At 43.1% G+C, this 18962-nt stretch overlaps 1 non-coding gene across 1 annotated transcript; it reads right to left on the minus strand.

The window, feature by feature from the left end:
• Nucleotides 1-18148: 18148 nt before the first annotated feature.
• On the minus strand, nucleotides 18149-18223 carry Trnat-ugu. Its single transcript has one exon. It is a non-coding gene; the product is annotated as a tRNA-Thr (tRNA).
• Between the last annotated feature and the right edge of the window lie 739 nt (nucleotides 18224-18962).

Below are 18962 nucleotides of genomic sequence, written 5' to 3' on the forward strand. Positions count from 1 at the left end.
TAACACTTTTGATAATTTAACGGTGGTACCACCAGTGTACAGAGTCATAAGTCATATTCTATTTTTCGCATTTCACATTTCATTTTATCATTTATCGCTCGTTAGCAGAATAACTGACCAATATAACAGTTTTAATTATTTAGGAAAGCAAAGAACATCCCAGGAAAGATATAGACAACAAGAGTCATCAGTTTCACTATATCTGTGCACTATCAACAGAACATTAAAGAAATGAGACAGAAAGGTAACAAAAATAAAGTTTTTGTTTAAACTGTGACGTCTATGCCGTACAGGACGGAGGTTTCTTTTCTCACAAAGAGGGACAAGACGGAAAGCTACACGCGCCAAGACCCGATCAGGAATGAACAAATTAGAGAAGAAACGAATGTTAAGGCACAAATAACATAATAGATAGATACAGAAACAGGTCGAAATAGCAAACGAACAGAATGTCAGTAGAAAAAATGATGAAGCAGTTGTTGAGGTAAAATGGGAGAGGAAGACGAAACCCTGGAAAACGGCAACGAAATGGGCTTAACAATTTACCTTTGAAGACGGAACAGACAGTTTGCCTAATCACTGTAGCTGAAGATGGTGAAGTAGGTAATACCTTTCCAAATTTTCTGTATTATTAATGTTATTCAATAGCATCGTAACATGACTACCTTTTGAGAGTGTCAACTTCTGCCCTTTTACATACAAATAGCTTTAATCGTGTCGAATGTGACATAGCGGGAAGACTATGTTAGATTGCCCGTGGCCAGTAGGAAAATAAATCCAATGGTTTGATGAAATGGTTTGGACCCCAAGTTTCTCGACATCTTCCCACGTGAAGATGCATTTCTACACCATCACATAGATACTTTATTATTCAAATTGCCTTCAGCACTATGGGACTTAACATCTGAGGTCATCAGTCCCTAGTACTTAGAACTACTTAAACCTAGGTAACCTAAGGACATCACACACATCCATGCCCGAGGCAGGATTGGAACTTGCGACCGTAGCGCCTAGAACTGTTCGGCCACAACGGCGATTACTTTATTGAATAAATTTAGTCAAGTAGGTGGCTTTGTAGCAAATAAGCTAACAATTTCACTCTAAGTTATCTTTGGAAGTAGTAAAATTATGAACAATGACTCAGTAAGTCATCTGATTGCTGACAGTATTCTATTGGTCTCGGTCTATAAAACAGAAATGACAGGGATAGGTTATAATATTCTATCAATTGCACAAGGCGTATAGCACATAAATCTAAAGGCTTGGACATCAGTATTGAAAGACCTAATACGCAGTACCAAGCCAAATAAGGTGTAGGAAAATCTTTGGCATTCAAAACAGCTTCCAGTCGTCTCTCAATGAAGAGATACAGGTCCTTTATGATTTTTAAAAGAGTATTTACCACTTTTCCTGAAAAACAATGGCACGTTCAGGTAATGAAGATGGAGTTGTATAACAATCACGCAACCTTCTCACCAAAGTAGACCCCGAAGTTACAATAATATAGAAATCCGGTGACTGGTAGCCAGCATAGATTCGACAGTTCATCCTTGTGCTCACAAAACCAGTCCTATACGATATAAGCTGTGCGAACAGGAGCCCTCTAGTCTTGGAACACAGCATTACCGTTGGAGAACAAACACTGTACCATAGGATAGCCGTGATCAGCGAAAATGTACACACAACGTCTACAGTAACGTAACCACGCGGAGTTGCGATGGGGCCAATGGAACACCACGGTCTAGCTGCAGGCTCTTGGGAAGTAAACTCGGCCAGGGAAAGGAAAAGCAGTGAAACAACACTCATCGAACCAAATGATTTTCTTCCAATACTCTGTTGTCCAGGTTTTATAGTTTCTGCACCACATCTTCCTGTTATGGGCAGCTGCACCACTGGTAAGTCCATCCACATACATACTCCGCAGTCCACCATACGGTGCATGGCGGAGGGTACCTCGTACGACAACTAGCATCTTCTCTCCCTGTTCCACTCCCAAACAGAACGAGGGGAAAATGGCTGCCTATGTGCCTCTGTACGAGCCCTAATCTCTTTTAGCTTTGTGGTCTTTCCGCGAAATATAAGTTGGCGGCAGTAAAATTGTACTGCAGTCAGCCTCAAATGCTGGTTCTCTAAATTTCCTCAGTAGCGATTCACGAAAAGAACGCCTCCTTTCCTCCAGAGACTTCCAACCGAGATCCTGAAGCATTTCCGTAACACTCGTGTGATGATCAAACCTACCAGTAACAAATCTAGCAGCTCGCCTCTGAATTGCTTCTATGTCCTTCCACAATCCGACCTGATAGGGATCCCAAACGCTCGAGCAGTACTCAAGAATAGGTCATATTAGTGTTTTATAAGCGGTATCCTTTACAGATGAACCACATCTTCCCAAAATTCTACCAATGAACCGAAGACGACTATCCCCCTTCGCCACAACTGCCATTACATGCTTGTCCCTCTTCATATCGCTCTGCAATGTTACGCCCAAGTAATTAATCGACGGGACTGTATCAAGCGCTACACTACTAATGGAGTATTCAAACATTACGGCATTCTTTTTCCTATTTATCTGCATTAATTTGCATATATCTATATTCAGAGTTAGCTGCCATTCTTTACACCAATCACAAATCCTGTCCAAGTCATCTTGTATCCTCCTAGAGTCACTCAACGACGACACCTTCCCGTACACCACAGCATCATCAGCAAACAGCCGCACATTGCTATCCACCCTATCCAAAAGGTCATTTATGTAGATAGAAAACAACAGCGGACCTGCCACACTTCCCTGGGGCATTCCAGATGATATCCTCACCTCCGATGAACACTCACCATCGAGGACAACGTAGTTTTGGAATCCTAGCCGGCCGAAGTGGCCGTGCGGTTAAAGGCGCTGCAGTCTGGAACCGCAAGACCGCTACTGTCGCAGGTTCGAATCCTGCCTCGGGCATGGATGTTTGTGATGTCCTTAGGTTAGTTAGGTTTAACTAGTTCTAAATTCTAGGGGACTAATGACCTCAGCAGTTGAGTCCCATAGTGTTCAGAGTCATTTGAATTTTGGAATCCTAGCTCGCCCTCAAATTCCCTGCTTATGGAGCCCCATTCGTGTTGTTTTTGTGCTGACGGTGTTTGCACGCGAAACATTAACTTTTGCAGTGATTTTTGCAGTTCTTATTTTTAGTGCCACTCGTCTAATGACCGTGCGTCACGATCATTCAGCACACACTTTGTTTCATGTTGTGACTTAGCACATGCGGTTTGTCCACTTTCCCTGTATGCGGTGGAAATCTTCAATACGCTGCCTCTTGCGACACAAAAAAACTTTCGCCTAACTTTGCTACGAAAACACCCACCATGTGAGCACCAACAATTTTCCCGCATTCCAATTCGCTTAGCTCCTACATAATGCACTCACAACTACACAGAACACTGCCCTGTCACAACTATCACTTGCTACGTATTGAGGATATTTCAAAGTTACCGTTCGTGGTCAAATACAACAGTACAAAGTTAAGACTTGGATGTCATCTGCATTAATATTCAAGCATGCTTCTGTTTCCATAGTTTTCTTACTGCGTGTAAAATCTGTACCATACTCAACCAAACTTCGACTAACACATACTGAGCCTTGCGGTAGGAGCCGGAGGTACATTTTTACAGTGCAAATACATGTTAAGGATTATGTTATAATCAGATTGATGAAACAGGTAACTTCATAGCTGATTCCTTTTGACAAATCTCTTGACTTTTGTAAATAATATTATTATAATCTTAATTTTCGGTTAATATTTCTTTTTTCTGACGAAATGGCTCTTTCATTACTTCTCATTTAATTACTACTTCACCTTTCAAGGCCATTAACATTCGCACACATCAATTCAAACTTTTAAGATCGTAGAGGGAGACCATGAGATGAATACAATAGACAGATTCAAAAGGATATGGGTTACAGTAAGTACTGAGAGATGAAGAAGCTTGCACAGGATAGAGTAGCATGGAGAGCTACATTAAACCAGTCTCTGGACTGAAGACCACAACAACAACAGTATCGTGATTATTTTTGCAGTAAATAACTTATTTTACGAAATGGTCATTTTCTGAGGAAAATTATAATATATAAGTGGCGTGAACAACGCACTGCCCTATATAAGAGTGTAACTACAGGACATTAATAGTTTAGCTAATTACTAGAGTACAGTTTAAGTGCGTGAAAATTCCCTGAAAAACTAAGAAGCATCAAAGTGAAAGTAAAATACAATGGAAAGGTAAAAGAGTAGCATTTCTAACGTAAAATGTACCCTTGTTTCAGGTTTTATAGTAGTTTTGTGTTTCGTGTTCTACTAGTAGATTGAATACAGGCTGTTACGTTACACATCTTTCAACTGATACTAGCTAAGGGTTGAAGATACTAAAGATCGTTGCGATATGAACAGAGGGAGGAAGCTTACAATCTGAACCACCTTCCATTAAATACTGCCTGGTGGCTGAAGGAGTGCAGATACAGAGATAAACATCAATTCAAAATTATTGCTGTTTCAAAACTTCTGTTATTGACTTATAATAAACGAAAGTCATGTTTCTGGCTCAATAGTAATTCTGTCGCTCAGCTAGTAGCTAACACATAGCTCCCAGAATGATTTGTAAATTCTTCTCCAAGTGTGTCAGTTGTCTGTCTCTACTGAGCCTGAGATCGATCTAACATTAAAATTCAACTCTTATTCTTTCTCGATAGCGAAAGTTTGTAACCTGCAGCATCCGATTTATTGTAAATTTATAGGCTAAAATGGTACATGATACTGATGGAAGTTTAGTTTCGCAATGTGAGGAAACGAAAAGATTTATGTTGCTGTAGTCTAAACATTCTTGACTAGCAAGTATTTTAGGTCACAGTGAGATAAGAAACAGACTCTCGCACGTAAATGTGCAAATAGAGTGTGTATCTTTTATCGAACCCGAATGAAAGCGAGTGAAAGGTTTTTGTTCCTGCTGGATACCGAAATGTCTCCGTGCGTGGGTCTTGTGTTAAGAGAGACGCAGCTGGATACCGAGTTGCAGTGTCACTCAGACGCCTGTATTTACATCCAGGGGAGTAATTTTCAACAGTACAGCGAATTTCTCTGCTGTGCTACAACTCACTTGTTTTCACTATGTACCTCCGAGAAAAACACTGCTCCCCTGTCCGTAGAAACTGTACTGTACGTGGCTGTAACTCGCCTCAACTGTGCTGTAGGACTTCGTGGGAGGACATTTGCATTGCTGATTCTACGCTAGCTTCCATCTGAGTGTTCTTCGTGTTGCCGGAAGTTCTCTGAAGCAATTCAGGGCCTTTCCTGCGAGCAGCCGAGATTTCTCTAGCGAGAAGGAAAGCCAGAACGCTTTGGCAACTTGCATCTGATAGCTTCCTCCAACCCAGTGAGAAACGTCCATTTTAAATCTACTGCTGTAAAGTAAGTTTTATGTTTAAAAATCCAACTGGGAATCAACAAGATCTCCTTAGTATGTTGCGAACTTTTACCGTTCTTAATCCAGTATACACAACGTTAAGAGGGTCTTTCAATAAGTAAAGCAACACTTTTTTTCGGTCAGTTTCTGTCGAAAAGATGGGGAGTTGGTTGTGGGAAATCATAGAATGTTCCTACTTAAGCCTTTATAGTTTCATGAAGTTCCGATAGATGACGGCGCTCTACCTAGCCTTCAAAATGGCGTCTGTAACGGAGGTGCGTTCCAAGCAGAGAGATGTCACTGAGGTTCTTTTGGCGGGAAACCGGAACATCGGAGATATTCATAGGTGCTTGCAGAATGTCTACAGACTCCAGGCAGTGAACGAAAGCAAGGTCAGTCGTTGGGCTAGGCGTCGCACAAACCTGTCCAATCTCACGCATGCCGGCGGCTGCACACATCTGTGACTCCTACAATGTTTGAACGTGCGGACACTCTCATTTGAAGTGATCGGCATATCACAATCATACACATCGCTGCACTAATGTACGTCTCCGCTGCCAGTGCTGACACACTCCTCCACCAGTTAGGTTACCCAAAGGTATGTGCCCATTGGGTTGCTCTCCCCCGCACAGAAGACCACAAAGAGCCACAAGTTTGGCCCGTTGAAGGAAGAACTTCGTAAGCAGCAGTACGTGAATGATGAGGAAGTTGTGACGTAACAAGACGTTGGCTCAGACGTCGACCAGTCCTCCCAATAATGTGGCGTAAGGCAATCACACTGAACGGAAATTACGTTGAAAAATAGAGTTATGTAGTCAAAAATTGGGGCATATAGTGTATTGGAATTCTGAAAAAAAAGCTTATTTCAGAAAAATACGCGTTGCCTTACTTATTTAATGTCTCTCGTACAAGTGTGCATCCTCATTCCAGTAGTAGTAGTAGTGGTAGTAGTATTAATGCCAGTTGTTGTTAGCCATTAGTGTCCCATTGCTGGACTAAGACATCTTCCTACTTTTCCTCTGGTCTCTGTCACACACTATTTTTGGCCATAATGCTCTTCCATTGCGTCACACATGGTCTCGTCATCCTCGTCTGTGTCATTCTAACCTCATTTGTTCCATCTAGGATCAGCCATTACTATTTGATTTTCTCCATCTGTCGTCACACGCTCTTCTTCTCGTAATCTCTGACAAAAGTTTGAGATGTAGATCGTTCATCTGGATTATAACAGACTGGCGTTCTCAGAACACTGTGGTGTCATAGATCTCACACCCCTCATATTTAAATGCCTCAGGAATATTATGGCAATGATTTTAATTCCCCCTGTTTTGTCAACTGTCTTATGGTTAATTAGAATTATTGATTTTTCAGACATTTATTGCAACCAAATGAAAAACATTTATAAATTATGATGTAGTCCATACACAAAAAGTGCCTAATGAATATGAATGTCAACCTTCTTGGTCAGTTAATAATTAATTGGAATAATGGGTGTAAATGTTTGATTTGTTTTTTCGGAGCATTTTGAGAGCGCAAAAAACATGCAAAATTTCTGGATGTCGATTTACATTTATTGCATGCTCTTAATCTTCAAGAGCGTCTATTTATTTGGATCTCGCACGGAGTTTGCCAAACATATTTCTCAAGAAATGTCGAGAGTTTTTAATCGTTTTAGAAATGATAGGAAGACATGGAACAAAAATTTTGCTGCCAGATTAACGGATTTCAATCTGTAGAATTCAAGTGGTCCAAGACAATGTATTATCAACGTTGCAGAGACGCTGACGACAAAACATCATAAGTAATAAAAAAATTTTATCGTGCAATTTCTGCACTTTTATGTAACCAAAGCAATGACTTGTATTGCAAGTACAGTTTAAATGCAGAAATTAAAAAATCCAAATAATTATTGTTATTTGTTGCTCAATAGAACGTTCATCATGATGAAAGGAAAAAGTTTCCCCTTATTACTGAAAAGTGCGAAAGTTTTTTATCAATACCAGAAACATGCTTTATATAAGCTCAATGAAGTACTGAACCGAGGCTTTCTCCAGCGCTACATGGAAAAGGAAATGAGTGTTTGTGTCACTGGTCGGGAGGCCCCTTGCGGGTCAGGTCCGGCCGCCTTGGTGCAGGTCTTATTACATTCGACGCCACACTGGGCGAACCGCGCGCCTGAGGGGCATGAAATGATGATTAAGACAGCACAACACCCAGCCTCTGAGCGGAGAAAATCCCCGACCCAGCCGCGAATTGAACCCGGACCCGTACGACGGCAATCCGTCATGCTGACAACTTTTCTTATTTTTTTATTTATTTTGTTCTATACTGTTCGTTGAATTTGTTCGTGGTGGACGTCCGATGACGCCCATTTAGGTTGTTCGTTGATCCATTCGTTCAGTTGTTTCATTACAGAGGGTAGCTAAGCCCTCTGACCGAACACGCTGAGATACCGTGCCAGCCGCTCTACATGACATTGCATTTGCTTTATTTTTTGCTATTGTAACATCCCTCTGTTTCACGTTACAGATCAACAATCTTCCTAAGCTTGTTGCCCTTTATACATCCACGCTCATTACCTTGACGGTTGTCCTCTTGCGGTTGGCGGGCGGCGGGGCGGGGGGGGGGGGGGGGGGGGGGGAGGGGGGGAATCTAATAAGACACTGGACGGATATGCAAAGAAAGTGAGCAAGATGAGGTAACTCCCCATAGATATGCAATACACCTACCGTACAGGTAGCACAGTAACGAACAAAGCTTCTAGAAAAACTACCTTAGCCTACCATTACTTATGATAGTCTACAGAAGCCGGCGACAGGTTTGCAACTCAACTCTCTAGCGACAGTGTTATGCGGCAGCTATTCAACGGCACACTGCTCCTCCACATATGGCATGTGTGCCTATAAACTGTCTGTGTGCTGTTGGAATTCTCTCACGGCCAGTTAGATCCCCAGACAGAACGTATGTTTGATCAGTTTGGACCTGATCTCCGTCCCAGCGCCGGTATCCAGGGCATCAAGGATCATTTAAGACAATTGTGGTCCATCTTGCCTCAGGAGAGGATCATGCTTCCAGGCCGGACGGAGTGCAAAGCCATTCTGATAATTCTATCGCTTGAGCCTTGTCCCACAGTTACGCAGGGTCAGCCATCGTTTATCGGATTTGACTTGTTGATGTTTAAGGGGTGGCTGGATGCCCTTCCTGCCGCCACCCCATACCCCCTGGGACAAAATTAGTGTACGCCAACTGTCTGCGTCGAGTGTAACCCACGGAGTAGTGCGACAGTGTTCAGATGTCTGCGAGCCGTGTAACTGAGGCGGAACATGGGGACCAGCCCGGTATTCACCTAGTGGAATGTGGAAAACGGCCTAAAAACGACATCCAGGCTGGCCGGCACATCGGCCCTCGTCGTTAATCCGCCGGGCGGATTCGATCCGGGGCCGGCGCGCCTACCCGAGTGCAGGGAGCAGCGCGTTAGTGTTCTTGGCTACCCTGGCGGGTAACGCCATTCTGATAATAAGTCTCACTTTATCGAGTCCTCTATAAACTCGATATTGTTGTCACTGAAATAACATGACAGATCCTCCCAACGCGGTTTCATTTCGTTTCCTCTTTCCTTACTCGGTGCTTCACTTTTTCGGCTGGCAGTGTATTTAACTTACATAAGTAAGATAAACAGCATTTCATTAAAAATGTATCATAAAATGTTTGTAATCCTATCCTTTTTCATGGACTTACACTTGACCATAATGCACTGCTGCTGAGTGTCGGCAGTCTGCAACTTCCTGACAGACTAAAAGTGTCTTCCGGACCGCAACTCGAACCCGTACGTTGGAAAGTGGGTGATAGTTACTTGAGGAAGTTAATTAGTGTGTGTGGGTATCGGGTCACTCCTGAACACCTCAAATGGTAAGGACGGTACCTGGGAGAGGCAAGGTTCTGGGTTCGAATTCCGGTCCAGCACTTGGTTTTCATTTTCCAGGGCCGCGCGGGATTAGCCGAGCGGTCTAGGGCGCTGCGGTCATGGACCGTGCGGGTGGTCCCGGCGGAGGGTCGAGTCCTCCCTCGGGCATGGGAGTGTGTGTTTGTCCTTAGGATAAATTAGGTTAAGTAGTGTGTAAGCTTAGGGACTGAGGACCTTAGCAGTTGAGTCCCATAAGACTTCACATACATTTGAACATTTTCCAGGAAGTTGTATTCATTCACATTTTCAGTTGTCTACCATTCATTGCAGAAAATGGAAATTCCGGACATGACATCCTCTATCATCCAAGTGTTACAGGAAGCAGTCACATTCCTGTACCTTACAGTGTCACCAGAGGACAATCTTAGGTTCCTGCTCACCCTATCCGAAGAGTAGTATACGTAAATGTCGAACAGTAGCGAACCTGGGCCACTAGCAACTTTACGTTCGTCTCTGATGGACAGTCACTGTGCAGGGCTCAGCACTGATGAAGTGCATTGTGACACGGACCAAAGTTTATGCTGGTAACGGATTCGGAATGTAGTCGCGGAAACCGCTTAATAGGTATTGTCAGAGTAAAATAATGGCCATAAAAGTCCCTGCGGGTCTGCCTGTTACGGAAACGCAGCAGCATGCCGTCGACCAAGACCGCACGCATGCTGTATTGTACGGCGCGGCGTACTGCCCGTTTCAAAACCGGCGTTCAGCAGAGAGAGAGAGAGATAGAGAGAGAGAGAGAGACATTTAGTGCGGCCGGTATTGTTTTATGCGGCGTGTAGCGTGGCTGACGTGTGTGGCGCTCGCAGTAAACACGCGACCGCTGCGATCGCTGGGCGCGTGTCTGCGGCCGCTGTGGCGGGCACGCCCACGCACGCACGGGTGTGTATGTGTGGGTGGGTGGGTGGGTGGTGGGCGGAGGGGTGGGGGCGCAGCGATATGGTTGTCGATTAGCAGGCGGGCCTCTCACGGCCCGTGCTAAACGTCAGCTGCAGCGCGCAACGACAATGGTCACTGCAGCCAGACGCGGCGGCAGCTTTTCGCCGGCACATTCTGCTGCGCGAAGTGGGTCAAAGGTGAAATTACAGCCCGTTGAGGATATACAAAAAAATTCGACTCAAACACACACACACACACACACACACACACACACACACACACACACACAATTTCGAAATGGATAAAACTTTTATTCAGTTTTTGTAAGAGACAAAGAGAAGATGTAGTAATGGACCCTCAGGATGTAACAAACAACTGACATTCCAGGCAATACGCTCCGACTGGTGGTTGTAATGTCTCTTGCAGCGGTCTTTCCGCGATATTTTCAGAAATTTTGTAAATTATATAACTCAGTACATATCTCGAAATATCTCGTCTTATCTTACCGATTCCTAAATTTTAATATACGATGATTATCAATACAAAGTAGTTTCAAGCCCTATTATTCCTTGGAGCGTGCATTTACTCCATGGAATAGCTTCTCTGCTATATATGTTTTCTCTTATGAAAATAATGATTCAGATCTTGCCGATTAGCCGTGTAAGAACGAAGATGTATATGTATGTATTGTTTCGCTAGTCGCCATCTTGATGAGATTCTGTATGAGAAGGAATTTAATACACGAACTAAACTAAAGTAAGTGTGTTCGCGTATTATTTAACTGATTATTATTGACAGTGTCTGCTTACTACGCTGTGTTGCACGGGATCAGTGGGAAACGTCTGATTTACACTGGGCGAAACTGCCGTTTTGTACGCACAAGTATTCCAGTTTATTACTTTCAATAAATGGGCTAACACTGTCTTACCAGTAGATCTCCGGTCTTCCCCATGTGATCACCGAAAGTTAATAATTATTACAAATGTTTTCAGGCGATCGACTGACAGGTTTTGTCGCACCGAGACTTCGAAATTGCTTCACTGCCTTATGGAATTTAAGTTAAGCTCAATTTAATCAGGATAGAACAGTATTGAACTGTGTGAATGTGATAAGCCTGCTTTGTGAATGAAAATTCCCTTAATATACGCATGTTTTCTACTATCCTGATCAGTGAAGCTAAATCAGGCCGGTGTGGGAGAGGTTTTTAAATTTCAGATCCCACAAAAAATATTAAATGGTGTACATGCGACTAACGTATCTTGATCAATCAATAAACCTCAAAACATAAGCTCAAGCGCGTTATGCTGAAAGATGGGGGGAGGGAAACAATTCACATAGAACGTGGCGGAACTGTTGCCTATCTTGATAGTCGAGGAAGCTGACGCACGGAGGTTTTAAGGCCGCCATTATCGGTACTTGTACGAGGTAGTAGCTCGTACCCGTTGCGCATCGCTGGATCCCTGGTATTTTCGGACTGGGCGCGATTTTTTCCCGGCAGGGCACTGTCTTCCTGCTTTGTCCAACAATGCCCGCGCTACTTGACGCGCGTCAATAGGCGACTAGGGAGTCGCCGATTCCGTTTGGCGCAAAGAAGGTCGCGTGTAGACGCCTCGCACCAAAACTATTTGAACAGTAAAAAAAAGGAAAAAACAACAAACGAAGTTATCGTGTAGCAGTGTTGGCCGGCAGTCCCTTTCGGGGGAAGTTCGGTCGCCGGGTTGCAAGTCATGTTTCAGGTGACGCTACATTGGGCGACTTGCGTGTCGGAGATGGTGAAATGATGAGGAGGACAACGCGACATCCAGTCCACGACAGGAGAAAATCTCCAACCTGACGCGGAATCGAAGCCGGGCCCACTGCATGGTCGGAAACACTGAGGTTAGCAGCCGGACACAAATTTTAGTGTGAGAGGGGGATACATTTAGTTGTTAATAAAAGCATGTTGGGGTCTAAGCACTCAACGTTAGTGCTGTACGTGCAAGAAGTCATAAACAAATTAAAATGCTCTATCATGCTTTCCTTTTTTGGGGCAACACTTTTCCTCTTAACACAGAGGAATTCTATTATTTATAAAGTAAAAAGACGCCTTTTTCGTATTAGGCAATCAAGCGAGGCAAAAATAAACTAAAATACTGGAGAAGGTAAGCTACACATAGCGGTGGTGCTCGACTCAAATCTACTCCAGTTCGTATAACGGCTGTGGAAGCAATGCTCACTGCCATTGTTTCGCCAGCTAACGGAGAGGAGGTGGTGGCGTAAAATTCCTGACCACCATATTTTGCGTAAGAGCTGTGGATTAAATTCCAAAACTCTCTATAGTGCCCCGTCGAGTGAAGGAATATACGCTGCAGTAACGCCCTCAAACGGAAACTGTAATCGCCGCTTATGTAAGTGAACTTTTAATATAGTGGTGTTTTATAAGGTAAAATTACGTAACGGAGGGTTGATGCGACAGCGGAAAATCATCAGAGCACATTCTCTCTTATGATAGTAGGCTTCTCTGGTATGTTAATAAATTCCTGAACTTTCTACAGCTGTGAAAAATAATGGCTCTTTTACGGGAATAATAGTTGTGTATTTCTACTTTGATTGCGTTCATAAGAATTTATCCCCGAGTTTAAAGTCCAGCTTGCTATTGATCTGCTATTATCCATTACTATTCGAGAAAGAGTCATAAGACAGCTCTACATACCGTCTCCTTAACATATTTGGCAATAATACACGTTCTTAGATCTATACTAACATATCGTATATTACAGGAAATTCAATACAAGTATACAAATATCGTATGTATTCCAGCCCGTTGCAAGCCTTTCCGGTTTAGGTCACTTTTGCGTCTTGCCAGACGATTTCACTTCTTCTCAGTTGTTCAGTGAGCATGAAAAGACTCGTTCCAAATGTTTTCACCAGCGACATACCTGATATAATTTTCAGGAATCGAATTAGGGACCAGCCAAACTAACCTATCCATTAGACAGTCTTTTTTTTCTTCTTGCTTTATTTTGATTTTGCTGAAAAACAGGTTAAATCAATTTCGAGGAACTGATGACCCTCTCCCAGAAATGAATTAACATTCATAAAATGTCTTTCTATGGAAAATTAAGACTAATCATCGAAAGAACTTAACACTTTTTTTTTGCAATGAAGTAAAAACTCTCCTTTCGAAGGAACGGAAAACTCTTCTTCGAAAACGAAACTAAAATTATTATCCAAAAGATAACTAAGGACTCTTCTTCGGAAAAAATCAGAATCCTTTCTTCGGCAAAAGACTAAATCCCCTCCTTCGCGATAAACTAAAAATTTTTCTTTGGAGCAAAGTAACTACTCTTCTTCGGACAAACAAAATACCGTTGTATTATAAAACTAAGTACTCATCTTTAGAGTAACCAATACAGCTCAATGAATAACAAAACAACAATCTTAAAATAAACTAAGATCCAGTAAAAAATCGTTTAATGTTTCTTTTAGCTGACACCTTGTGTTGACAAATAGCGTGGTATTTCCATGGTTTGGTTCAAATGGTTCAAATGGCTCTGAGCACTATGGGACTTAACATCTATGGTCATCAGTCCCCTAGAACTTAGAACTACTTATACCTAACTAACCTAAGGACAGCACACAACACCCAGCCATCACGAGGCAGAGAAAATCCCTGACCCCGCCGGGTATCGAACCCGGGAACCCGGGAAGGAAAAACGCTACCGCACGACCACGAGATGCGGGCTTTCCATGGTTTGCACAGAATGAACTACGAAGTGTCCGAAGCCCATACATAGGCATCCTTTTCTGCCACTGGAAGAATTTCCACTCCAGGATCAGAATTATTTCTAGTGATATATACATCCACGCAGACCTACCTTGTTGAAAGAGCCAGTTTTATTTTTGTCAAATTCCGAAAGTGGATTCGACACCACAAGGGAATAAAGACTGCCGACCGTTGTGGCCGAGCGGTTCTAGGCGCTTCAGTCCGGAACCGCGCAGCTGCTACGGACGCAGGTTCGAATCCTGCCTCTGGCATGGATGTGTGTCATGTCCTTAGCTTAGTTAGGTTTACATAGTTCTAAGTCTAGGTGACTGATGACCTCAGAAGTTAAGTCCCTTAGTGCTTAGAGCCATTGGAATCATTGGAATAACGACTCCCTTGATGGTGTAACCACTTAGACAGAGAGTAGCCTGAACCGAAATTCGACTTATTTTGATCCCGACTACATATATTGTCACTCACTTACAAACATACTGAATATCTAGGGATCGGTCAAGAATAAACGTTTTGCTGTAGACAGAATTAACCTCCTTGGGTTGACGTGGAATGAAGATTCCTACCTGTAAATTACAGAATTATCGTTATGTACATGGTATCGTTCATCCCGCCTACCGATTACGAACATGAGTAATGCTCTCGCGCACTACTCCAACAAATCGTATCGCAAATACGCTTTTCTGGTGGGCCTACCATACAACATAAAGTAGCAGGCTCTTTCTGCTTTGATCAGCTACTGCATGGACTGTCGCTTGGGTGTAACATCGCTGCCGTGTGCCTAGCAGGTGATAAGAGGATTACATGTCACGTGCACGAGGTCTCAGCTGTTCTGTATACAGCGAGCAGATCAAGAGACGTGCACGATGTGATTGGTAGGCAGAAGCTTATGATTCCTGATTTACTGCCGCAATAAATATTCCGCTTGTGACACAGGAGCAGACGGGTAAGCTACTTAAGTTTCGGCTCACGGATAGGTATGAAAGTATGAAAGTCAGTATAGTCTTCAGCAATGAATAATAAAGCAAGGTAACTGATTTCGCATTCGAAACTGTAAACGACAACAGTATGGTGAACACAGAATTCTATTTACTTATTCGTGTTCATGGAGCAGCTTCTTACAAGAGTTTCGGTATAGTAATCGTCGTCATATCATCATCCTACAGATCACAGACCAACATATCTGTCAGTGCTTATTGTTGTGTGTGTTCCATAAAGGGGCAGCAGAATCTAAGGACCGTTGTTTGGCCGGCCACTGTGGCCGAGCGGCTCTAGGTGCTTCAGTACGCAACCGCGCTGCTGCTACGGTTGCAGGTTCGAATCCTGCCTCGGGCATGGATGTGCGCGATGTCCTTAGGTTAGTTAGGTTTAAGTAGTTCTAAGTTCTAGGGGACTTACGACCTCAGATGTTAAGTCCCATAGTGCTCAGAGCCATTTGATCCATTTTTGAACCGTTGTTTGAAGAAACGTTTCCCGGCAGTTTATATAATCTGTCGAAAGTACAGCCTTTATTTCTCCTTGGAGGCAGATGTGTAGTCCTAGTTCCATTTCTCAAAAGAAGAACAAACAAAGCCTTATCAGTGTTAATGCTTGAAGTCGAGCATAGTTCAACTATGGAAGCATATGCAAAAGGTGACGACATTACTGATATTAACTTTGCAGTTTATGGATTCTGAACGCATTATTTTTGACACATATAAGCACTGGAAGTTCAAATGGCACGGAGTTCTTTGTATTTGAAGCACTCACCCTTCGATATATCCGTATGTCGAAGCTATACGTCCCCATGTGATCCAGTGATGGCTTCCGTCGCCAAACTTTTCAGATAGGAAATATTTTCGTGGAAGAATTAAGTAGCACAAATAAATAAACAGCAGTAACGATGAGGCTGTGGATTTTACCAAGCTTAATAAATTACAAATGCTGAAACTGAACCAAATTGGGGAAAAGTCTGGAAATAAAAATAGCGAGCAGATCATACAAAGTGGATTACATCGTACCCACGACTAACCTGCAAGAATGTTTATTTCAGTCCATTATCCCTTACTTGAAGGTTCACATGAATCTGAGAACTGTTTGCGAATTAGTAAAACCTGGAGCACATACGAGGTTATACATATGTTCCGATCGCAATGATATCTAGTGTTGTTCCTTTCTGTTTAGTTCGAGCCGAAGTTTTTGGACTTAAGTATTTTAACTATTGAGTTTAGATTACCATTGTAGCTTTTGGGTTAGTTTAAAAAATGGCTCTGAGCACTATGGGACTTAACATCTATGGTCATCAGTCCCCTGGAACTTAGAACTACTTAAACCTAACTAACCTAAGGACAGCACACAACACCCAGCCATCACGAGGCAGAGAAAATCCCTGACCCCGCCGGGAATCGAACCCGGGAACCCGGGCGTGGGAAGCGAGAACGCTACCGCACGACCACGAGATGCGGGCTGGTTAGATTAAACTTCGTGATTATTTTCGCTTGATTCTTGTATTTCTTAAGAGACGGGGTAGACATGGGAAGAAGGGAAAGACAGATAATCGAGAGAGAGAGAGAGAGAGAGAGAGAGAGAGAGAGAGAGAGAGAGAGAGAAAGGGGGGAGGGAGAGAGAGGGAGACGGTGAAGGAGGGAGGGAGGGTAATCATTAAGATGTTAATAAATCAATCTTATCCGACATAAGCTCGTAAGATTAAGTTACCTGATATAATAATAGTATTTAGAGCCTTACTTACTACCCCAATTTCTGGATTTTAACGCTTTGGAAAATGCCGTTCATAGTGCCCGTAGGACTGTTTTCCATGTATCAAAATTGAATAAAAATGCATCCCATTCTATGGCAATAAAAGCCATTAGTACCCTGGTACCTAGCGTCAAGTTTCAGAGTTATCATAATTTTGGAATTCCTATTCTCATGGATATTTCTTGCAACCACCGTGAAGTGCTGGAAGTTTAACATAATTTCAGTATTTCTATACTAAAGACTGTCTCAATGTCTCAGCAGCGATGTTTCTTTGGCAGGAAATGCAAAACGAATACAGGTGAATATCCTTCCTGCAGCAGACATTTGAAGCATCAAAGAACCCGGAATATGTGGCTTGCTTTTTCAACAGGCTTCCATTGGAAACACTTTTTTAAATATCCGTACACAGGGACATGTGAATGACAGTCGCAAGTAAAATTCTTTTAGTAGGAAATATTTCTCTGAAATACGAGTATTTGTGCTATATCAGATGTGTCTCGTATTCGATGCAGAGTACGATGCTCAGATACACTGTTCAGTAAAAGAGGGAAGGACGTCTTGGGTTTAACGTTCCATCGACTATCAGGTCATTAGCGTCCGAACACGCCTCGGACTAAGGAAGGATAGGGAAGTAAGTCAATCGTATGTCTTACGAAGGAATCAGAGCTGCATTTTAATTACCAAAAGCCTTTTTTTTCTAGTAATGTGTCCTCCAGGGTGGTTCCATGCGCCCTAGCACGAAATTCTCTCCTGCGCCAGCTTCTTCATGTAAACGTAGCACCCTGGGTCCTAAATTATTTGTTGGATGTATTCCAAACTCCGTCTACGACTACAGTTTCTACCCTCTTCAATTCTGCCTAGTACAACTGAAGCTTATCCCAGATTCACTTTTTATTGCCAGTCTTTCCAGATGTTTTTTTCTTCGCTGATTCTGCGGCGATCCTCCTCATTTCTTGTTATATCAGTTCATCTCATTTTCTGCATCCTTCTATAGCACCACATCTTTCCTTTCCCAGTTTTCCCACACACTGTGATTCACTACCATACAAAGCTGCACTCCAATGCGTGCAGTTTCGGACATTTCTTCCTCGAATTAAAGCCGATGTTTGATACTAGCAGATTCTTATATGCACGTTCGTGTTTCTTACCTTCTGGAAGACACGGCAGCGCCAAAGACAGCGATGACCTACCAGATGCTATCGACAATACTATTATTATTATATTCTAAGATGGTATCTGTTCTTTCGGACACGTCCAAAAGAACAGATACCATCGGTGACCATGCAGCTCGTTAGAATGAAATTACAGTGAAATGAACACCCTTAGCTCCTCACGGGCGTTGACATACGTCAACGGGGACAGATGGAAATGTGTGCCCTGACCGGGACTCGAACCCGGGATCTCCTGCTTACATGGCAGACGCTCTATCCATCTGAGCCACCGAGGACACAGAGGATAGCGCGACTGCAGGGATTTATCTCTGGCACGCCTCCCGACATGTCCAGGGTGTTACAAAAAGGTACGGCCAAACTTTCAGGAAACATTCCTCACACACAAATAAATAAAAGATGTTATGTGGACATGTGTCCGGAAACGCTTAATTTCCAGGTTAGAGCTCATTTTAGTTTCGTCCACCTACGCTCAATGGAGCACGTTGTCAGGATTTCATACGGGATACTCTACCTGTGCTGCTAGAACATGTGCCTTTACAAGTACGACACAACATGTGGTTCATGCACGATGGAGCACCTGCACATTTCAGTCGAAGTGTTCCTACGCTTCTCAACAACAGATTCTGTGACCGATGGATTGGTAGAGGGGGATCAACTCCATGGCCTCCACGCTCTACTGACCTCAACCCTCTTGACTTTCATTTATGGGGGCATTTGAAAGCTCTTGTCTACGCAACCCCGGTACCAAATGTAGAGACTCTTCGTGCTCGTATTGTGAACGGCTGTGATACAACACGCCATTCTCCAGGGCTGCATCAGCGCATCAGGGATTCCATGCGACGGAGTGTGGATGCATGTATCCTCGCTAACGGAGGACATTTTCAACATTTCCTGTAACAAAGTGTTTAAAGTCACGCTGGTACGTTCTGTTGCTGTGTGTTTCCATTCCATGATTTATGTGATTTGAAGAGAAGTAATAAAATGAGCTCTAACATGGAAAGCAAGCGTTTCCGGA

Source organism: Schistocerca americana, chromosome 3 (genome assembly GCF_021461395.2).
Source record: "Schistocerca americana isolate TAMUIC-IGC-003095 chromosome 3, iqSchAmer2.1, whole genome shotgun sequence".
NCBI lineage: Eukaryota > Metazoa > Arthropoda > Insecta > Orthoptera > Acrididae > Schistocerca > Schistocerca americana.